At 40.0% G+C, this 15,772-nt stretch overlaps 1 non-coding gene across 1 annotated transcript; it reads left to right on the top strand.

Annotated features, from left to right (window-relative positions):
- Positions 1-13,491: 13,491 nt before the first annotated feature.
- Positions 13,492-13,599, top strand: LOC148568076 (small nucleolar RNA R71). Its single transcript, XR_015882979.1, has one exon. It is a non-coding gene; the product is annotated as a small nucleolar RNA R71 (small nucleolar RNA).
- Positions 13,600-15,772: the final 2,173 nt, after the last annotated feature.

The following is a 15,772-nucleotide window of genomic DNA, read 5'->3' as shown; positions in this document are numbered from 1 at the left end:
CCCATACTTCACTTATTTTCTTATATCTATTACTAGGTTACCTTTCTTCCCTTTTTCTTTCAGGATGGTCACCCGGAAGGGAAGCGGAAGACGTTTACTTAGGGAGACAGACAAGTCCATCTGCACAATCTTTGGAGAGAAGCGTCAGTTGGAACAACCCGTCCACTTGTACATCTTGGCATGCACCGAGGACGGTGCAATCTTTAAGTGTGGGGAGGTCGATACCGATCTCCATGGGTTAGTATTTCCTTCTCAAACACCAATGCTTTATTTTCCTTGTTAGTTGTTGCATTTGCATGTTTGATTGCATGTTTATTTGATTTTGTGCATTTAGTTACTACTTGGTTAAAGTAATAAATTCCTTTTTAGGACTCTATTTTTGAAAAATTTCACTAATTTAAATTGAAAAATTTTTCAAAAATAGAGTCCTAAAAAGGAATTTATTACTTTAATCAAGTAGTAACTAAATTCACAAAATCAAATAAACATGCAATCAAACATGCAAATGCAACAACTAACAAGGAAAATAAAGCATTGGTGTTTGAGAAGGAAATACTAACCCATGGAGATCGGTATTGACCTCCCCACACTTAAAGATTACACCGTCCTCGATGCATGCCAAGATGTACATGTGGACGGGTTGTTCCAACTGAGGCTTCTCTCCAAAGATTGTGCAGATGGACTTGTCTGTCTCCCTATGTAAACGTCTTCTGCTTCCCTTCCGGGTGGCCATCCTGAAAGAAAAAGGGAAGAAAGGTTACCCAGTAATAGAGATAAGAAAATAAGTGAAGTATGGGTGGGTTAATGCCAAATAAAAAGGGTCTCATGTACATGGAAGCTTCAACATGTAGGTGAGAAAACAATAGAAGTCATGGCATACCAGTGGTACAAAATTTGTAACAATGGCCAGGATATCAAAGCACCTACTCACAGCCATCATATCAAAGCCACAATAACCACTATCAACACCCCAATTCAAACCCACCACCACATGATGAGGACAGAATGGCCAGGATGGAAGCTATGCTTGCAAACCTTTGCAAAGAGGTTGAAGACATAAGGAAATTCAAGGAGGAAGTAATATCCAATCGGCAAAATCAAGATGCGGCCACTCAGAAGCTTGAAGCACAAGTTGGGTATTTGTCCAAACAAGCCCCTAGCTATAGCAGTGCTACCAAGACAACTTCAAGAGAGGAATGCAAAGCTATTACCCTCAGAAGTGGAAGAGAATTGGAAGAGAAGTCAAGGGAGACTAAAGAGGAGAAAGAGGAGGATAGTTCAGTTGACAAGGATGAAGCACAAACACCTACTCCCAGTTTATCAGAAGGAAAGGAAGTTCTCAAGCCATATGTCCCAAAGGCTCCTTACCCTCAATGCCTAACGAGGAATGCAAAGGACAGCCAATTCTCCAAATTCTTGGAGATCTTCAAGAAACTACAAATCAACATTCCCTTTGCTGAACCAATTTTTATGGTTCACTTTAGTTTTAAACCAAATTAAAACTGATTTTATTTAAACTCTAAAATTAGTTTTTACATACTCTTTCTTTCTCTCTCCCTTCACTCTCTCTCCCCTTCCTCTCTCTCCTCTTTCTCCCCCTCCTCTCTCCCTTCTCTCTCTCTCTATCTCTCTCTCTTATCCTCTTTTCTCTCTCTCTTATCCTCTTTTCTTTCTATCTCTCTCCTCCTCCCATCTCTCTCTCTCTCTCTCTCTCTCTCTCTCTCTCTCCTCTTCCTCCCCCTCCTCTCTCTCTCTCTCTCACTCTCTCTCTCTCCTTCCCTTCCCCCTTTTCTTTCCCTCTCACTCTCTCTCTCCTCCCCTCTTTCTTCCTCTCTCTCCTTCTCCTTTTCCTCCCCCCCTCTCTCTCTCTCCCTCTCTCCATTTCTCCCCATTCTCTCTCTCTATCCTTTCCCCCTCTCCCTCTCTCTCCCCCTTCCTTCCCCTCTCTCTCTCTCTCTCTCTCTCTCCCCTCCTCTTTCTCTCCTTCTCCCCTCTCTCTCTCTCTCCCTCTTCTTTCCTCTCTCCCCCTTCTCTCTCTCTCTCTCTCCCTCTCTCTCTCTCTTTTCCTCCCTCTCCCTTCTAGTCTCTCTTCCTCTCTCTCTCTCTCTCTCTCTCTCTCTTATCCTCCTCTTTCTCCCTCTCATTTCTCTCTCTCCTCTCCTTTCTCTCTCTCCCCCTCCCATCTATCTCCCTCTCTCTCCCCCTTCATTCCTCTCTCTCATCCCCTCTCTCTTCCTCTCTATCTCTCTGTCTCCCCCCTTTTCCTCGCTCTCCCCTTTTCTTTCTCTCTCACTCTCTATCATCTCCCTCATCTCTCTCTCCCCTCCCCTTTTTCTTCCTCTCTCTCCTTCTCCTCTTCCTCCCCCTCCTCTCTCTCTCTATCTCTCTCTCTCTCCCTCTCCTTTTCCTCTTGCTCTCTCTCCCTCTCTTTCCTTTTTCTCCCCTCTCCCTCGCTCCCCCTTCCTTCCCCCTTCTCTCTCTCTCTCTCTCTCTCTCTCTCTCTCTCTCTCTCTCTCTCCCTCTCTCTCTCCCTTCCCCCTTCTCTCTCTCTCTCTCTCTCTCCCTCTTTTCCCTCTCTCTCCTCTTTTGTTTCTCTCTTTCTCTCCCTTCTCTCTCTCTCCCTTTTCTTCCTTTTTCTCTCTTTCTCTCTCTTATTTCTCTCCCCCCTTTCCTTCTTTCTCTCTCCTCTTCTCTCTCTTTCTTCTCCCTCATCTCTCTCTTTATCCTCTTTCTTCCCTTTCTTTTTCTCTTTTCTCTTTCTCTCTCGACCTTCTCTCACTCTATATCTCTCTTCTCTCTCTCCCTCTTTTCTCAAAAACAAGAGAGAGAATGAGGATAGAGAAAAGAGGAAAAAAGGAGAGGAAGAGAGATAGAAAAAAGAGAGAGAGGAGGATAAGAAAGAGAAAGATAGAAAAAAGAGGGGGAGAAAGAGCACAAGAAGAGAGAGAGAGAGAGAGGAAGAGAGAGAGGGAGAGAAAGTGAGAGAGACCAAGAGAAAGAGAGAGAGAAAGGGAGAGAGAGGAGGGGGAGAGGGAAGGAGAAAGAGGGAGAGAGAGATGGAGAGAAAGAGGGAATGAGAGAAAGGGATATAGGGAGAGAGAAAGAAAGGGGAGGGAGAGAAAGAGGGGCAGGGGAGAGAGAGAGAAGAGGGGAAGAGAGAGGGAGATAAGGAGAGACAGGGGAGAGAGAGAGAAAAGGAAAAGGGGGAGAGAGAGAGAGAGGAAGACAAAGAGAGGAAAAAGGGAGAAAGAGGGGGAGAGAGAGAAGAGGAAGATAGAGAGGGAAAGGAGAGAGAGAGAGAAAGGAGGGAACGAGAGGAGAAAGAGAGGAAGATGGGAAGAAAAGAGAAAAAGGGAGAGAAGGGAGAGAGAGAGGAAGAGAGAGATAGAGAGAGAGGGGGGAGAGAAGGAGAGAGAGGGAGGGAGAGAGAGGGGAAGAAAGAGAATGTAAAATCTAATTTTATATGTGTTAAAAGAGAGAGAGCGAGAGAGAGAGAGAGAGAGGGAGAAAAAGAGAGAGGAGGGGAGAGGAAAGAAGAGAGAGGGAAGAGAGGGGAAGAGGGGAGAGAGAGAATGAGAGAAAGGGATAGAGAGGGAAAAAAGGGGGGGAGAGAGAGAAAGAGAGAGAGAAAGAGAGAAAGAGTGAGGGAGAGCGGAGGAGGAGAGAGAGGGAGAGAGAGAGACAAAGAAAAAGAGAGGGGAGAGGAGAAATAGGAGAAGGGGAGAGAGAGAAAAAGGAAAAAGAGAGAGAGGAGGGAGAGAGAGAGAGAGAGAAAGGAGGGGGAGAGAGGGAGAGAAGAAGAGAGAGAGGAAGAGGGGAAGGAGAGAGAGGGAGAGAAGGGAGATAGGGAGAGGAGGGGGAGAGAGAGAGAGATAGGGGAGAGAGAGGGAGAGAGAGAGAGAAAGAAGTAGGGGAGAGAGAGGGAGAGAAGGAGAGAGAGAGTGGGAGAGAGAGAAAATGTAAAAAATAAAAACTAATTTTATATATGTTAAAAGTTAAAACTAGTTTTAGCCTATAAACCAGTTTAAACTAGTTTTTTCAATTAAAACTGGTTTTATTTTTATGAACTGGTTTAAACTGGTGCACTGTATTGTAAACTGGTTTAAAACCAGTTTCTTATGTGACAAAGTAGTTTAGTTCAGTTTTTAAACCATTTAAAATGGTTTAGTGCAGTTTCAGTTCAGTTTATGAAAAAACTGAACCACGAACACCCCTACCAAAAAGCGTATAAATTATCCGCTCATCACTCCATTAAATATCCATCAGGCATCATTGAGGACATGATTGTCAAGGTTGGGCCATTTGCCTTTCCCACTGATTTTGTAGTGCTGGAAATGGAGGAGCACAAGAGTGCAACTCTCATTCTAGGAAGACCTTTCCTAGCAACTGGACGAACTCTTATTGATGTACAAAAAGGGGAAGTGACCCTGAGAGTCAATGAGGATGAGTTCAAGTTAAATGCTGTCAAAGCTATGCAGCATCCAGACACATCAAATGACTGCATGAGCACTGATATTATTGACTCTTTGGTGGAAGAGATCAATATGACTAAAAGTCTTGAATCAGAGCTAGAGGACATCTTTAAAGATGTTCAGCCTGATCTGGAAGAATCAGAGGAAATAATAGAACCTCCGAAAATCCCTCAGGAAGAGGAGAAACCTCCTAAACCCGAGCTCAAACCATTACCACCATCCCTGAAATATGCATTTCTGGGAGAGGGTGACACTTTTCCAGTGATCATAAGCTCTGCTTTAAATCCACAGGAAGAGAAAGCACTAATTCAAGTGCTAAAGACACACAAGACAGCTCTTGGGTGGTCCATAAGTGATCTTAAGGGCATTAGCCCAGCAAGATGTATGCACAAGATCCTATTGGAGGATGATGCTAAGCCAGTGGTTCAACCACAGAGGCGGCTAAATCCAGCCATGAAGGAAGTGGTGCAGAAAGAGGTCACTAAGTTACTAGAGGCTGGGATTATTTATCCTATTTCTGATAGCCCCTGGGTGAGCCCTATCCAAGTTGTCCCCAAGAAGGGAGGCATGACAGTGGTTCATAATGAAAAGAATGAACTGGTTCCCACAAGAATAGTTACAGGGTGGCGTATTTATATTGATTACAGAAGGCTCAATACAGCCACCAGAAAGGATCATTTTCCTTTACCATTCATAGACCAAATGCTAGAAAAACTAGCAGGTCATGAATACTACTACTTTTTGGATGGCTATTCAGGCTACAACCAAATTGCAGTGGATCCTCAAGACCAAGAGAAAACAGCATTCACATGTCCATCTGGAGTAATTGCTTACAGAAGAATGCCTTTTGGTCTCTGCAATGCACCTGCAACCTTTCAGAGGTGCATGCTCTCTATTTTCTCTGATATGGTAAAGAAGTTCCTGGAAGTCTTCATGGATGACTTCTTAGTATTTGGAGACTCATTCAGCTCCTGTCTTGATCATCTAGCACATGTCTTGAAAAGGTGCCAAGAAACTAACCTGGTCTTAAACTGGGAAAAATGTCACTTTATGGTGACTGAAGGAATTGTCCTTGGGCACAAAATTTCAAGCAAGGGAATAGAGGTAGATCAAGCCAAGGTAGAGGTAATTGAAAAATTACCACCACCTGCCAATGTAAAGGCAATCAGAAGCTTTCTAGGGCATGCAAGATTCTATAGGAGGTTCATAAAGGATTTTTCAAAAATTGCAAAACCTCTGAGCAACCTGCTAGCTGCTGACACGCCATTTGTGTTTGACACAGAGTGTCTGCAGGCGTTTGAAACCCTGAAAGCCAAGCTGGTCACAGCATCAGTCATCTCTGCATCTGACTGGACATTACCATTCGAATTAATGTGTGATGCGAGTGACCATGCCATTGGTGCAATGTTGGGACAAAGGCATAACAAGCTTCTGCACGTCATTTACTATGCCAGTCGTGTTCTAAATGACGCACAGAAGAATTACAAAACCACAGAAAAAGAGCTGCTTGCAGTGGTTTATGCCATTGACAAGTTTAGATCCTATTTAGTAGGATCAAAAGTGATTGTGTACACTGACCATGCTGCTCTTAAATATCTACTCACAAAGTAGGATTCAAAACCCAGGCTCATAAGATGGGTGTTGCTTCTGCAAGAGTTTGATATAGAAATAAGAGACAGAAAAGAGACAGAGAACCAGGTAGCTGATCACCTGTCCCGGTTAGAACCAGTGGTTGGGGCGTCGCTCCCTTCCACTGAGATCTCTGAGACCTTTCCGGATGAGCAACTCTTTGTCATTCAGGAGGCACCATGGTTTGCAGACATTGCAAATTATAAAGCTGTGAGGTTCATACCCCAGGAGTACAGCAGGATGCAAAAGAAAAAACTAATTTCTGATGTAAAGTACTACTTATGGGATGAATCATATCTCTTTAAGAGATGTGCTGATGGAATGATCCGCAGATGCGTCCCTAGAGAGGAGGCACAGAAGATCCTGTGGCATTGCCATGGATCACAGTATGGAGGACATTTCGGAAGTGAGCGAACAGCCACTAAAGTCCTCCAATGTGGCTTCTATTGGCCTACTCTCTATAGAGATGCCCGAGAGTTTGTGCGTAACTGTGACAGTTGCCAAAGAGCTAGTAACTTGCCTCATGGTTATGCCATGCCTCAACAAGGGATCTTAGAGATTGAGTTGTTTGATGTATGGGGTATTGACTTCATGGGTCCTTTTCCACCATCATACTCAAATACTTACATTCTGGTGGCAGTAGACTACGTTTCCAAATGGGTGGAAGCAATTGTCACACCCACTAATGATACCAAGACTATGCTGAAGTTCCTCCAGAAACATATTTTCAGCAGATTTGGTGTTCCCAGAGTACTAATCAGTGATGGGGGAACCCATTTCTGTAATAAACAGCTTTACTCTGCTATGGTTCAATATGGAATCAGCCACAAAGTAGCAACTCCGTATCATCCACAGACAATGGGCAGGCTGAAGTCTCTAATAGAGAACTAAAGAGAATCCTGGAACGGACTGTAATTGCCCGTAAAAAGGATTGGACAAAGAGCTTGGATGATGCTCTGTGGGCATACAGAACAGCATTCAAGACTCCTATAGGAACCTCTCCATACCAGCTTGTGTATGGCAAGGCTTGTCATCTGCCCGTGGAACTTGAACATAAAGCCTACTGGGCAACCAGATTCCTAAACATGGATGCTAAGTTAGCTGGTGAGAAAAGATTGCTCCAGCTAAATGAGCTGGAAGAGTTCAGACTCAATGCTTTTGAAAATGCAAAAATTTATAAGGAAAAAGCAAAAAAGTGGCATGACAAGAAATTGTCATCTAGAGTCATTGAGCTAGGACAAAAAGTTCTACTATTCAACTCCAGGCTCAGATTATTCCCTGGGAAATTAAAATCCCGGTGGAAGGGACCATATGTGATTACAGGAGTGTCACCGTATGGATATGTTGAGCTTCAAGATATTGATTCTAACAAAAAGTTCATTGTCAATGGACAGAGGATTAAACATTATCTTGAAGGCAATTTTGAGCAAGAATGCTCAAAACTGAGGCTTGAATGAAGCTCAGTAAAGGTCCAGCTAAAGACAATAAAGAAGCGCTTGCTGGGAGGCAACCCAGCCATTAGCAAGTTATTTATTTTAAATTAATACTTGTAGAGGCTTGATATACATTTTCATTAAAGGTTAATCATCAAAAATGAAGGAATTCACAGAGTTACAGAAGGATTCAGTGCAAAAAGCAGAGAAAAGGAGCTTGCTGGCAAGAAAACGCCAGTAAGGGGCATTTTGGGCGTTAAATGCCAGAATGGGTATCATTCTGGGCGTTTAACGCCAGTAAAGGTACCATTTTGGGTGTTAAATGCCATAATGGGTACCATTCTGGGCGTTTAACGCCAAAATTGCAGTATCTTGGGCGTTCAGCAAAACGCCCAGTGATAAAGGAGTTTCTGGCGTTTAACGCCAGCCAGGGTACCTGGCTGGGCGTTAAATGCCCATAATGGCCAACAACTGGGCGTTAAACGCCAGAATGGATACCATTCTGGGCGTTTAACGCCAGAAAGGCAGGAGGAGGAGATTTTGATTCCAACTTCAAATTTTTTCAAATTTTCATGTTTTGACCCATAATTTTCTGCATAAACATGTTTCACCCTCAATTTTCATCATTCAATAATTTTCTAAATTATTTTTTAAATTTCTTTCAAATCCTTTCCAAATCTTCTTCAAAAACTCAAATATCTTCTCAAATTCTTTCCATATCTTTTCATATCTCTCTCAAATTTTTCGAAAGCCATCCCCTCCTCCTATAAAAATAGTTTTGGCCATCCCCTCCTCTACACCATTCGAATTTACCTCTTTTCCTCTCTCTCCCCTTTCCTTTCTTTTGCTTGAGGGCAAGCAAACTTCTAAGTTTGGTGTGCTTTTCCGTGATCACTGAGCTAAGACTCATCAAGATCATGGCACCTAAGGGAAAATAAACCAAATCAAGAGGTAAGAAAGAGAATACTCCAAAGAGTCTTTGGAATCAAGAGAGGTTCCTAACCAAAGAACATGCAGACCATTACTACAAAATAATGGGTCTGAGGTCAGTGATCCCGGAAGTTAAATTCAATCTGAAAGAAGATGAATATCCAGAGATCCAAGAGCAAATTCGAAATAGAGGATGGAAAATTCTAGCCAATCCTGAGACAAAAGTTGGAAGAAACATGGTTCAGGAATTCTACTCAAATCTGTGGCTGACAGATAAGCAGAGAATGACTGGAACCACCTTTCATACCTACAGAACCATGGTCAGAGGAAGAATTATTTACTTCCATCTGGACAAAATAAGAGAGGTCTTCAAACTACCTCAACTACAAGATGATCCTGAATCCTTTAATAGGAGAATGGTGAGAGTAGATAAGGGGTTGGATCAAGTTCTAGAGGATATATGCCTCCCTGGAACTAAGTGGATAACCAATTCCAAAGGTGTCCCAAACCAACTCAAGAGAGGAGATCTCAAACCAGTTGTAAGAGGCTAGCTGGACTTCATTGGGCGTTCTATATTGCCTACTAGCAACCACTCTGAGGTCACTGTCAAAAGAGCAGTGATGATTCATTGTATTATGCTTGGAAAAGAACTGGAGATTCATCATTTGATTTCTTGTGAGATTTACATAATTGCAAACAAGAACTCCACTAAAGCCAAACTGGCCTACCCAAGCTTAATTTCTCTGCTATGTAAAGATGCTAGGGTGAGGATGGGAGTAGATGAATTCATCCCAATTGAACACCCAATCACCAAGAAGTCAATGGAAGGACAAGTGCAAGACAACTCCATCAAAAAGAGGGTGCAGGAGTTCCTCCCAGAAATTCCTGAAATTGACTACTGGACCCGTTTAGAAGCATCTGTTACCAAGCTGCAGGAAGCTATGGAACAACTTAAGGAAGAACAGCAAAATCAAAACTGCATGCTCTACAAGCTGCTGAAGAAACAGGAGAAGCAGGGGCGTGAGCTACAGGAGCTGAAGCGCCAGAAGCTCTCCCTTGAAGGACCAAGCACCCCACAAAAAGAGGGAGCATCCACTTCTCAAAATCAAGGTTGTTGAGTCCTAACTCTGTGATAACCTTTATTATTAAGAGTCTATTTTAAGAGTCATTTATTTTTCTTCTTTTAATTTTTTGTCTTCTATTATTATGGGTCTGCCTTTATATTTATTTTTGAGTCTTATTTTTATTCCATAATCAATAAAATTAAAGTTTATGTCTTAAAGCTATGAATTTCCTATGAATCCATCACCTTTCTTAAAAGGAAAATGTTCTTAATTGAAAAAGAAAAAGAAATACATGAATTTTGAATTTTAAAACAGTTTAATTATTTTGATGTGGTGGCAATACTATTGTCTTTCTAAATGAATGCTTGAACAGTGCATATTTTTGAATTTGATTGTTTATGAATGTTAAAATTGTTGGCTCTTGAAAGAATGAAAGAAAAAGGAGAAATGTTATTTGATAATCTGAAAAATCATAAAATTGATTCTTGAAGCAAGAAAAAGCAGTGAATAGAAAGCTTGCAAAAAAAAAAAAGAAGAAAGAGAAAAGCAAGCAGAAAAAGCCAATACCTCTTTAAACCAAAAGGCAAGGATGATAAAAAGGATCCAAGGCTTTGAGCATTAGTGGATAGGAGGGCCCACAGGAATAAAATCCTGGCCTAAACCAAGCTGTCCCTAACCATGTGCTTGTGGCGTGAAGGTGTCAAGTGAAAACTTGAGACTGAGCAGTTAAAGTCGTGGTCTAAAGCAAAAAGAGTGTGCTTAAGAGCTCTGGACACCTCTAATTAGGGACTCTAGCAAAGCTGAGTCACAATCTGAAAAGGTTCACCCAGTTATGTGTCTGTGGCATTTATGTATCCGGTGGTAATACTGGAAAATAAAGTGCTTAGGGTCACGGCCAAGACTCATAAAGTAGCTGTGTTCAAGAATCAACATACTTAACTAGGAGAATCAATAACACTATCTGGATTCTGAGTTCCTATAGAAGCCAATCATTCTGAACTTCAAAGGATAAAGTGAGATGCCAAAAAGCTAAAAGCCCCGCTCATCTAATTAATACTGATCTTCATAGATGTTTTTGGAATTCATTGTATATTCTCTTCTTTTTATCCTATTTGATTTTTAGTTGCTTGGGGACAAGCAACAATTTAAGTTTGGTGTTGTGATGAGCGGATAATTTATACGCTTTTTGGCGTTGTTTTTAGTATGTTTTTAGTACATTTTAGTTAGTTTTTATTATGTTTTATTAGTTTTTAAATAAAAATCACTTTTCTGGGCTTTACTATGAGTTTGTGTATTTTTTTGTGATTTCAGGTATTTTCTGGCTGAAATTGAGGAACCTGAGCAAAAATCTGATTCAGAGGCTGAAAAAGGACTGCAGATGCTGTTGGATTCTGATCTCCCTGTACTCGAAGTAGATTTTCTGGAGTTACAGAAGCCCAATTGAGGCGCTCTCAATTGCTTTGGAAAGTATACATCCTAGCTTTCCAGCAATATTTAATAGTCCATACTTTGCCCAAGATTTGATGGCCCAAACAGGCGTTCCAAGTCAGCTCAAGAATTCTGGCGTTTAACTCCAGAACTGGCACAAAAGCTGGAGTTAAACGCCCAAACTGGCATAAAAGCTGGCGTTTAACTCCAAGAAATGTCTCTACACATTAAAGCTTCAATGCTCAGCCCAAGCACACACCAAGTAGGCCCCGGAAGTGGAATTTTACAATAAACACCCTAGCTTACTCATTTTCTGTAACCCTAGGTCACTAGTTTACTATAAATACTACTTTCAGGGATTCATATTGTACCTCATGACACTTTACATGTTTCTTGTTGTGTTCTCTACGGCATGAGTCTCTAAACCCCATTGTTGGGGGTGAGGAGCTCTGCTGTTCTTTATGAATTAATGCAATTACTACTGTTTTCCATTCTATTACGCTTGCTTCCATTCTAAGATATTCATTCGCACTTCAACTTGATGAATGTGATGATCCGTGACACTCATCATCATTCTCACCAATGAACGCGTGCCTGACAACCACCTCCGTTCTACCTTAGATTGAATGCATATCTCTTAGCCTCATGATTCAAATCAGAGTCTTCGTGGTATAAGCTAGAATCATTGGCGGTCATTCCTGAGATCCGGAACGTCTAAACCTTGTCTGTGGTATTCTGAGTAGGATCTGGGAAGGGATGACTGTGACGAGCTTCAAACTAGCAAGTGTTGGGCGTAGTGACAGACGCAAAAGGATCAATGGATCCTATTCCGACATGATCGAGAACCGACAGATGATTAGCTGTGCGGTGACAGCGCATTTGGAACATTTTCACTGAGAGGACGGGATGTAGCGATTGACAACGGTGATGCCCAATATAAAGCTTGCCATGGAAGGAGTCTTGCGTGCATGAAGAAGAAGACAGTAGGAAAGCAGAGGTTCAGAAGACAAAGCATCTCCAAAGCCTCAACCTGTTCTTCATTACTGCTTAACAAGTATTTATTTCATGTTCTTTCACTTTTTACAATTAAATCTGAGAATTACTAATATCCTGACTAAGAGTTACAAGATAACCATAGCTTGCTTCAAGCCGACAATCTCCGTGGGATCGACCCTTACTCACGTAAGGTATTACTTGGACGACCCAGTGCACTTGCTGGTTAGTTGTGCGGAGTTACAAAAGTGTGATTGTAATTTTGTGCACCAGCCATCTCTAATGAGATTCTAGCAGCTTGCACCTCAAAGATCCCAAGTTTCTCCATTACAGAGAGTGGCATTAAGTTTATTCTGACCCCAGGTCACACAGAGCTTTCTCAAAGTTCATGGTGCCTATGTTACAGGGAATTAGGAATTTACCAGGATCCTGTTTCTTTTGAGGTAATTTCTGCCTATCCAATGCATTCAGCTCATTGGTGAGCAAGGGAGGTTCATCTTCCCAAGTCTCATTACCAAATAATTTGGCATTCAGCTTCATGATTGCACCAATGTACTTAGCAACTTGCTCTTCAGTAATGTCTTCATTCTCTTCAGAAGAAGAGTACTCATCAGAGCTCATGAAGGGCAGAAGAAGGATTAATGGAATCTCTATGGTCTCTAGGTGAGCCTCAGATTTCTTTAGGTCCTCATTAAGGAATTCCTTATTGATCACTGAGCGTCCCAGGAGGTCTTCCTCATTGGGATTCACGTCCTCTCCCTCCCTTGTAGGTTCGGCCATGATGGTTAAATCTATGGCCTTGCACTCTCTCTTTGGATTCTCTTCTGTATTGCTTGGGAGAGTACTAGGAGGAGTTTCAGTGACTCTTTTACTCAGCTGGCCCACTTGTGCCTCCAAATTTCTAATGGAGGACTTTGTTTCATTCATGAAACTTACAGTGGCCTTAGATAGATCAGAGACTATATTTGCTAAGCTAGATGGATTCTGCTCAGAATTCTCTGTCTGTTGTTGAGTGGATGATGGAAAAGGTTTACTATTGTCAAACCTGTTTCTTCCACCATTATTAAAGCCTTGTTGAGGCTTTTGTTGATCCTTCCATGAGAAATTTTGATGATTTCTCCATGAGGGATTATAGGTGTTTCCATAAGGTTCACCCATGTAATTCACCTCTGCTATTGTAAGGTTCTCAGGATCATAAGCTTCTTCTTCAGAAGGTGCCTCTTGAGTACTGTTGGATGCAGCTTGCATTCCATTTAGACTCTGAAAAATCATATTGACTTGCTGAGTCAATATTTTGTTTTGAGCCAATATGGAATTTAGAGCATCAATTTCAAGAACTCCCTTCCTCATAGGCGTCTCATTACTCACAGGATTCCTTTCAGAAGTGTACATGAACTGGTTATTTGCAACCATGTCAATGAGTTCTTGAGCTTCTGCAGGCATTTTCTTTAGGTGAATGGATCCACCTGCAGAATGGTCCAATGACATCTTTGATAATTCAGACAGACCATCATAGAATATATCCAAGATGGTCCATTCTGAAAGCATGTCAGAAGGACACTTTTTGGTCAGTTCCTTGTATCTCTCCCAGGCTTCATAGAGGGATTCACCTTCCTTTTGTCTGAAGGTTTGAACATCCACTCTAAGCTTGCTAAGCTTTTGAGGAGGAAAGAACTTGGCTAAGAAAGCCGTGACCAGCTTATCCCAAGAGTTCAGGCTGTCTTTAGGTTGAGAGTCCAACCATATTCTAGCTCTGTCTCTTACAGCAAACGGGAAAAGCATAAGTCTGTAAACCTCGGGATCAACCCCATTGGTCTTAATAGTATCACAGATTTGCAAGAATTTAGTTAAGAACTGAAAAGGATCTTCGGATGGAAGTCCATAAAACTTGCAATTCTGTTGCATCTGAGAAACTAATTGAGATTTCAGCTCAAAATTGTTTGCTCCAATGGCCGGGATTGAGATGCTTCTTCCATGTAAATTGGAATTTGGTGCAATGAAGTCACCAAGCATCTTCCTTGCATTGTTATTATTTTCAGCCATGTCTCCTTCTTTTTTGAAATTTTCAGTCAAATTTTCTCCAGAGAGTTGTGCTTTAGCTTCCCTTAGCTTCCTCTTTAGAGTTCTTTCAGGTTCAGGATCAGCTTCAACAAGAATGTTCTTGTCTTTATTCCTGCTCATATGAAAAAGAAGAGAACAGAAAATATGGAATCCTCTATGTCACAGTATAGAGATTCCTTTATGTGAGTGGAAGAAGATATGAATAGAAGAAGGAAAATCCAAACACAAGGGTGAGGAATAGGTTCGAATTCTTGGATGAAGAGGAGTGTTAGTAAATGAATAAATAAATTGAAGAAGGTGAGGGAGAAGAATTTTCGAAAATTAGATAAAATAAAATAAAAGTATTTTTGTTTTTAAATTAGAATTAAAATAAAAAATTTGAAAATTAAGAAAGGAGAAATTAAATCAAATTAAATTAAATTTAAAACAAATAGTTAATTTAAAAAGGAATTTTGAAAAAGAGGGAAGGGATTTTCGAAAATTAGAGAGAGAGAGTTAGTTAGGTAGTTTTAAAAAAGATAAGAATCAAACAAAAAGTTAAGTGGTTAATTGAAAAAGATTTGAAAATCAAATTTGAAAAGATAAAAAGTTAGAAAAGATTTTGAAATTAAATTTCGAAAAAGATGTGATCGAAATTTATTTTAAAAAAGATTTGAAAAAGAATTTTAAAAAGATTTGATTCTAAAAATTAAAGTTGATTACTTGACTAATAAGAAACAAAAAGATTTGATTTTAAAATTTAAAGATTGAACCTTTCTTATTAGGCAAGTAACAAACTTTATAGTTTTGCATCAATCACATTAATTGTTAGCATTGAATTCGAAAATATGGAATAAAAATAAGAAAAATATTTTGAAAATTAATTTGAAATTTTCAAAAATATGAAAGACAAATAAAAAAAAGTTTGATTTTTGAAAAATATTTGAAAAAGATAGTATTTTTAAATTGAAAATTTGATTTGACTCATAAGAAACAACTAGATTTTAAAAAGTTTTGAAAAAGTCAACTCAAATTTTCGAAATTTATGAGTGAAATAAGAGAAAGAAATTTTTTTTTTATTTTTGAATTTTCAATGAAGAAAGAGAAAAACAACCCAAAGACTCAAAACATGAAAATTATGAATCAAAACAACTAATGCATGTAAGAACACTTTGAATGTCAAGATGAACACCAAGAACACTTTTAAGATCAAGATGAACATCAAGACTTATTTTTGAAAAATTTTTAAGAAAAGAAAAACATGCAAGACACCAAACTTAGAAATTTTTAATATTTAGACACTAAGAATTCAAGAATGCATATGAAAAACAAGAAAAGACACAAAACAAAAAATTTTAAAGATCAAACAAGAAGACTTATCAAGAACAACTTGAAGATCCTAAAGAATAAGAAAGAAACTCAATGCATGTGTTTTTGAAAAATATTTTTTTAAGGAAAATAAAAGGATGGAATTGACACCAAATTTAAAAATTGACACAAGATTCAAGCAAGAAACACAAAAATTATTTTTAATTTTATGATTTTATAAATTTTTTTTGGATTTTTTCGAAAATTATTTTGGAAAAACGAAAAAGAAGAAATTTTTTTTTCCGAAAATAAGAAATAAAAAGCTTAAAATTAAAATAAAATTACCTAATCTGAGCAACAAGATGAACCGTCAGTTGTCCAAACTCGAACAATCCCCGGCAACGGCACCAAAAACTTGGTGCACGAAATTGTGATCATCAATGGCGCCAACAACTTAGTACGCACAATTGTAATC

This window comes from Arachis ipaensis, chromosome B4, assembly GCF_059453495.1.
Source record: "Arachis ipaensis isolate K30076 ecotype BB chromosome B4, ASM5945349v1, whole genome shotgun sequence".
Lineage (NCBI taxonomy): Eukaryota > Viridiplantae > Streptophyta > Magnoliopsida > Fabales > Fabaceae > Arachis > Arachis ipaensis.
Note: the sequence above shows the minus strand (reverse complement) of the source record. Positions and strands in the feature narration are given on the sequence as shown.